This window comes from Hydra vulgaris, chromosome 03 (genome assembly GCF_038396675.1).
Source record: "Hydra vulgaris chromosome 03, alternate assembly HydraT2T_AEP".
In the NCBI taxonomy this organism is placed as follows: domain Eukaryota; kingdom Metazoa; phylum Cnidaria; class Hydrozoa; order Anthoathecata; family Hydridae; genus Hydra; species Hydra vulgaris.
This window is the reverse complement of record NC_088922.1, coordinates 28,782,501-28,790,000: the sequence shown is the minus strand read 5'-3', so window position 1 is coordinate 28,790,000 and position 7,500 is coordinate 28,782,501.

Here is a 7,500-nt window from a genome sequence, read left to right as displayed (position 1 = left end):
AAACACTTTTCAGTTTCTTCGCATATGATGATAACACTTTTGGTTGGTTTAATCAAACCTCCTCTGTATTTTAATTTAAAAAACTATTTTGTTCTAAATGAAAAGGGAGTACTAGTGCATTTTGACATTTAATACAGATAATTTTTTTAGAAGTAATTTTTGTTACGTATCCAGCAATATATGAAATTGAAGCTTTTTTGTATTCAGATAGATTGCTGAAATTTGGAATATCTGCATAATCATGATCACTACTAATTAGTTTTCTCTCCATCAAATCATATTTTCTTATTAATTCAATTTCAGTCATAGATATTTTGGTGCTGGAGTCATCAAAAGAATTGTCTAATACATTTAATATATGTGTTTTATCTCTGGTGCTAAAGTTACCATGTGAACATTGAATACTACTTCACATCAAGAGTCGTTTATATGTGGCTGTAAATTGTTGGCAATAGGGATTGTTGTTAAATATTCCTACAGATCTTACAGCACAGAAAAAAAGCTCTAGATGGTCTTGACTGAGCTTATATGTCAACAAATAATTTAGTGGTGAGTCTTTTTTTTCAACCCAGTCAAGAAATATGCCTTGAACATATTTAATTGCTACCAAAAATCCAATAAAACCAGTTTTTCTACTAGACAGGATCATTTGCATACCAGTAGTATCTTTAAGACTAATGACTTAATTATATGCCATGTCAAGAAACGGAAACCAAAGTGCATTGTTACATGTACGCAATGCTGACTTGTTCCCTTTGGCAAATGGATTTCTTGAATTTAATATGTTATATAATCGATCTATTATGCGAATAAACTCAATGGTAGCACCACATCCTTCAAACTGTGACAATTTAAGATTTTCTGAACAATAAAGTAAAACATCAGCAACACATGAACTGAATATTTAAGCAGCTAGGTTTACTTTTTTTGCTGTCTAAATTCTATATGGGCTAATTTCAACTTGTTTCCCATTCTAATTCCTTCTTTGGATTGCAATTTTTCCAGTTCAACTAAATAATGCCACCTAATTCTATTATTATTACTGTCTACTATAATACCAAGATCTGCCAGTGTATTTCTGAGAAGTTTTAACATGTAGCATACATCTAACAATACATACACTTTTTCAGATGACTTACTTGGATTGGAAAACTGGGTAATAAATTATTTGGTTTTAAAATTGCACCAAGTTCAGAAAGCATTGCAAAGTTGTATGATGGACCATCGCAAGTTAGCGAAACAATTTTTACACCAACATCAAAAAGTATCTTCAAACAATTTCTAACTAAATTGGCACATTTCTAAAAAAATAACCACATGGTACTTTCCAATTACTATTTATTGAAACCACCATTAGAACAAGTGCATCTCTTGTCAATGGTAAAGAATCATCATTATTAATCCCATTTCAAAGATCAACAAATCCTCTAAATTTCTTTCGATCCCATTGTACCTGCTTCTTTATTGCCATCTCATCAAGCATAAAGGAGCACAAAATCTCACGACCTATTTTTTTTGAGGCACATACAGCAGCTTGCAGAGCAATAAAAGCAGCTTTGGTGCATCCAGGTTTAGCTGTTACTTTGGTGTACCAATGTCTTATTTGAGATTGATGTGGTAATGCCAATTGAAAAGTCTTTCGAACAAACTCGTAAGCTTTTGAAGAATAAAATTGCAAAGTCATTGCAAAAGATCGCAGTTTGTCTGGAAATTTATTTCTGATACAATGTTGATTTTTTATTGATGAAACTCTTTTCATAATTGTTAGAGGTACTCCTGAAAATGTTGTTGTAAGCATTTCTTTACATTGAGATGAAATTAAGTGATTACTTTTAAGGCATTGAACAACCTTCTTTAAAGACTTGACTTTAGATTTCAGGTGGCGATTCTTTTGCTGTGCACTTTTTAACTTTGATTTTAAATTTAGAATTTTATTCTTTTGCACTTTAAATGATGAAAAGTTTCTATTCACATCATTTAGTAAACTTTCCATACCTTCATTTTCCAGATAAAGTTAAGCTTACAAATGGTGCTTTTCTTTTTCTGTTTACCTAGCAATCCAATATTAAAATTATGCAAACTAATTGTGATTTTAAAGAATGGGAACACTTTTGTTGACAATATTACAATTTATTTGAAAAAAATTGTTGAGTTATTTTTGATTATAAGTTAACTTATACAAACCTTTAAAGATTGTTTCGGAAATGTAAAAACTGTTGGCTCAGAATTTTGCCTCAAACGAATTGTCTGTCCAGTCTTATCAAAGCAAGATTTTTCAAAATGTTCTGAGCAAAGTGTGACATTAGAAGAGGGTATGTAATTTTCTTGCCCAATGTTATGTATTCATTTTTTTTTCTTTTCTATATCTTTTGGAAATCTAAAGTCATAAGTATTTATACTATTAATTCTGGTTTATTTATATTTGAATATAAATTTCTTTATACAAATAATAGTTTCACTTACTTGTAAAAAGAAACCTTTTCATTCAAATTGTTTTTTGATCCAGTTCTATTTGTACATCCAATGACACAGCAACTTGGCATGTTTATAAAATTATTTAACTGCTGCTTTACAGCTCCTTAATATAAATAAGTCAGAAAACTATAATATATAACCAAAATAATTAACAGCAGGTAAACAGTGTGTATAACTTTAGTTAAAAAGATATTTCAAAGCAATGTTTTGAATATTTCTATATTAAATATTTGAAAAAAACAATAGAACCAGCTATCCAGTTATATTATGTCAGTGATATTAATCTCCGTTAATTAAACTTTTTTTAATAAAGTAAAATATCCACTCTCCGTTAATTAAACTTTTTTTAATAAAGTGAGTAGCAAACATTAAATAAAGAGGTTTTAAAATTATAAAGACTAAATTAAATAGCACCGTCTGTTGGTTTATTTATTTAGCCTATTATGAAAATGGTGAAATTTGTTTATGTTTATGAAAAATGGTGAAATGTGTTTATTGCTGTTCTACGAGTTATTTATCATTGAAGAAGTCAAACGATTTAAAAACGTTTTAAAAAATTCATAGATTTCCCAGAGACAAAGAGAAGAAAACACATTGGATAGAACGTTTACCTAATGCGAGTTTTAAAACGTCTAGCAACACTTTATTATATGATCTGATTGACATCAAAACTTCAAAGAGGTTAAACTAAAATGCACAATTTTCCTCTCAGATAGATTTTTAGTTTATTCTAAAATTGCAAGGAACCTTCTAATACTTTTTTTTAATTTGGAAATTTCTACTAGGAATATACTACTATTATTCTCTGTGACAAGGTGTATGTTACAAAAATGTTATTGTATCAGGAAGTTGCTGTTTTTGGAAAACCAATGATATAAATTCTCTTTTATGATTATAATATAGATATAAATCAATGTAATAAACATCTTTCCATGTTATTGACGCATTTCCAATCAAGATGGAAAGACTAGTATTTAAAGAATCTGCACGAATATCATAAATCATCCAAAATTAAAGGCTCAGCTCTAATTAAAAATTACGATACAGTTTTATTTTTATTTATTAAATATTTAATAAATACACTTTTCCAAACAGTGGAAAAGTGACAATTTAGAATATCTTAATAAAGGATTTATGCAATAATAACATCTAATTAAAATTTACGATACAGTTTTATTCAACGATTCCCTTAGAAATTGTCTAATAAAATTGTATCTAAAGAACTTTCTACTACTTTTTTTTTTAATTTCTACTAGAAACTATTGTTCCCTTTGACAAGGTGTATGTTACAAAAATTTTATTGTATCAGGAAGTTGCTGTTTTGGGAAAACCATTGATATAAATTCTCTTTCCAAAAGTATTTTAGATGTTATGATAGCTTGTAATACAAGTTATATGTTTGATGGTCCTAAATTTCTTTTGAAAATGTTGTGAAAACCTGTAAACATAAATTCCTAATTTTTATGTGATCAAATTTGTTTAACTTTAAAATCAGTAAGAAAGTCAAATAGCAAAGCAAAGGCAATTAAATGTGATAAAAATCTAACTTTAACATTTAATGAAAAACCTTGGTTAACTACAGATAAAACTCTTTTGTTGTTTGACTTTTGTCCACGTCATCATAAACATACAAAATAATGGGCTCAAAAAGCAAAACCTTTTTTTTTCTGATAATACTTACAATGTTCTTCTTAATCAACCTAAAACTTCTACTATCTCAAGCGTTAGCCAGACTGGTGATTTTATTAAACTTGCTTTCATATAATGGAAAACTTTTAATCTAAAAAGTGTGGGCATATATTTTAGGTTCAATAATGATTAAAAAGCTTCCTCAGAGATGTAAATGACAAACAAAGAAAGTTTGTTTCGGATTTTTGCGATACAGCATAATGCATGAAAAAAATCAGAAAATAGGCATAAAATATCAACGCATGTCACAAAGCATTTTGCAAATTATTCAGGTGAAGAAATAATCTGATTAAAACGCTATTAAGAGTAACACTTTTGTTACAAATATGTTACGTTAGGAACATTTGTTACAGAACTACTTGAAACAGAATTTAGAAATTTAAGAAAAGTATCGTTAGACGCATTTTTTAAGTGTTCTTCAAAACCAAAGAAGTTTCTTGTTTACATTAACATGTATTTTGACATTATGGTTTGCTTAACGAATATGAATTTTTGCCAGTATAATGTTTTATTTTTTTAAACTTTAGTCAATATCTAAAATCATTTGAAATAGGTGGATTAAAATGTCCTTTTGACAATACTGTTCAATGGCTTTTCTTCAATTTGATTAAAGATAAAGCTTATTTGACTTCCACATTCAATACTTTTATGCTTTAATGCATTACTTAATTGAAATTGAGTGTTATCGTCACAATATAATTTCCTATATTCATTTATAAAAAACCGAGAACTTTCTACACCCAAATCAAACAAAGAACTATGTTGTTTTAAACAAAAAACGACCATATTTTATTTGTCTTGTTAGGTTGGCATTTATTCATTGATACTTGTTTTTATTATTTGCTGACATTTGTTGATTGTATCGTTGTTAATTGTAATATGCCTGGAGTTTGCTATTTTGGGATTTTAAAAGCATTCCTTATTTATTTAAAAGCAATATATTTTTATTGAAACGTTTATTTACTGTTTTTTATTTGATTTGAAACGTGTTTCTTTTTTTCATTATTTGGTAAGAAGTTTATTGTAATGAAGTAATGAAGTATATTATTAAAAGTATGAAAATATTTATAAATTGTTTTTATAAATTTATATAAATCGTTGAAATGTCTGTTTTAATTTTCAGATATTTTATAAGGTAAGCCATTAAATAAAGTATGTGTTTTAAAACAAATTTTGATTAAATAAAAAAATTGAATTTTAAACAAACTTAGATTAAATTTGTTGTTTTTATTTTCAAATATCAACCTCCAATTTTTTTTGCAGACCAAAACATTTTAACAACCACAAATATTTTGTTAATTTAAATATATAGATAAATTTATGATAATGCTTTGTGTATTATTTGGCATAAATACATTGACTGGCAATAGGAATACCAAGAACTAAATTTAAATACATCGACTGAAAATAAGGGTTCGTCTAGGGTTTTAGTCATGATTAAAACTCATAAATAACAAGTAAACTATCATTTCGTTAAAAATTATTCAGTTTAACTAGATAATTTTAACGTCGCGTAAATCGGGTAACGGTCTTCCGCTCTAAACGGACGAAAGAAGAAAGCAGTGGTATGGGACCTCATGTATCACAACAAGCCACTGTACATCCAAGGCTGACGCAAATGGTGTGTGATTCCCTCCTCCCACCCCCTATCAATGAATTTTATTTCATTATGTCTACAAATTCAGTTCTTTCAAACCAGCAAATCGGCATATTTAGATCATATAGTACAGTCGGCAAACTTAGGCTTTACGTACATATATATATATATGTATATATATATATATATATATATATATATATATATATATATATATATATATATATATATATATATATATATATATATATATATGTATATATATATATATATATATTATATATATATATATATATATATATATATATATATATATATATATATATATATATATATATATAGACACACACACACACACACACACACACACACACACACACACACACACACACACACACACACACACACATATATATATACATACAGTGATTGTATTTAAATTTATCATTTAGTAAATTTCCTTTTTCTTTTTTAGCAAGTTTAAAGTTAAAGTAGAAATGACATGTTAAAATCTAAATATAAAGTTATAGATTTTTTTTATATACAACTTCATTTTTAACTATAAACTTGTGATTAAAAAAATCAACAAATATCTAAATAAGATATTATTAAATAAAAAAATAAAGTTATAGAAATCTGCCCCCATTTTTGCCATTTTACAAATTCTGAATAACAAAAATTACGTACCAAAAGTGCTAAACTTTTTATGCTATCTGCTACATTGATTTTCATAGCAGATTTCATCTGCTATGAAAATTTTTTTCATCTGCTATGAAAATTTAGATTTGAACCCAAATATCTTAACAACTTGACGTGATGGAGAAAAATGGTTTGCATATTTGAAATCAGCATATTTAATTTGTTTTAAAAAACCACCTAGTTAACAAGATTTGCACAATAAAATTTTATTTGTTTATCAGTGTAATCTAACTTTATACATATTTCTATAAAGAAACACCTTCATAAAATGTTTATCTGAGGCTACCTGAAAAAAAGTTCAAAAAAAACGTGGCACAGAATTTTAGCATAAAATTCGGTTCCGTAAAATGCTATTTCGCATACCTATATATATATATATATATATATATATATATATATATATATATATATATATATATATATATATATATATATATATATATATATATATATACAGAGAGAGAGAGAGAGAGAGAGAGAGAGAGAGAGAGAGTGAGAGAGATAGGGGGAGAGGAGAGGAGAGAGAGAGAGAGAGAGAGAGAGAGAGAGAGAGAGAGAGAGCTGTAACCGCAGGGAAGGAGGGGGGTGTTTTACAGTACGTCAAACAAAAATTTATATTATTTAAAGTTTTATATATTATTAAAATAATTTATGCATTATTTTACTCAGGTATTTTATATTCATCGATCTAAAAGAAATATTTTGAAAAACTTTAATACTGCAAAACTTAGCGTACTATTTTAAGTGCCTCAATTTTCAGATGTTAAATGTTACATATAATAAATACTGTAATTTATAAATTCTTTTCAACCATCTTATATAGGCCAAATGAACAAGAGAAACCTGCAATACAAAAAAACTTAGAAAAATATATGGTTTAAAAATTTTAAAATTTTAAAAGTATATGGTTTATATATATATATATATATATATATATATATATATATATATATATATATATATATATATATATATATATTATAAAACAAATAAATAATCTCAAATAAATATACTGTTAATCACGAATTCAATATAATGTC